This window comes from Nanorana parkeri, unplaced genomic scaffold (genome assembly GCF_000935625.1).
Source record: "Nanorana parkeri isolate BGI_ZX_2015 unplaced genomic scaffold, ASM93562v1 scaffold3797, whole genome shotgun sequence".
NCBI classification, from domain to species: Eukaryota; Metazoa; Chordata; class Amphibia; order Anura; family Dicroglossidae; genus Nanorana; species Nanorana parkeri.
Window position 1 is genome coordinate 15,027 of NW_017310065.1, and position 383 is coordinate 15,409.

The window sequence follows — 383 nt, forward strand, 5'->3', positions numbered from 1 at the left end:
CACAGGGGACAGGAAGAGGAAGGAGGACACATACACAGGGGACAGGAAGAGGAAGGAGGACACATACACAGGGGACCGGAAGAGGAAGGAGGACACATACACAGGGGACAGGAAGAGGAAGGAGGACACATACACAGGGGACAGGAAGGAGGACACATGCACAGGGGACAGGAAGAGGAAGGAGGACACATACACAGGGGACAGGAAGAGGAAGGAGGACACATACACAGGGGACAGGAAGAGGAAGGACATACACAGGGGTACACAGGGGACAGGAAGTGCGCTACCTGCTGGGTGTCCCCCTCTGTGTACGGCAGCTTTGTGGACACGTGGAACATGATTTCCTTCCCCCGGAAGTTGCAGTAAATGGATTCTGTTCCCGT

The 383-nt window shown here is 55.6% G+C and overlaps 1 pseudogene; it reads right to left on the reverse strand.

Moving 5' to 3' along the window:
* The window catches only part of LOC108803493, a 15,632-nt pseudogene that overhangs the window by 15,023 nt on the left and 226 nt on the right, over positions 1–383 (reverse strand).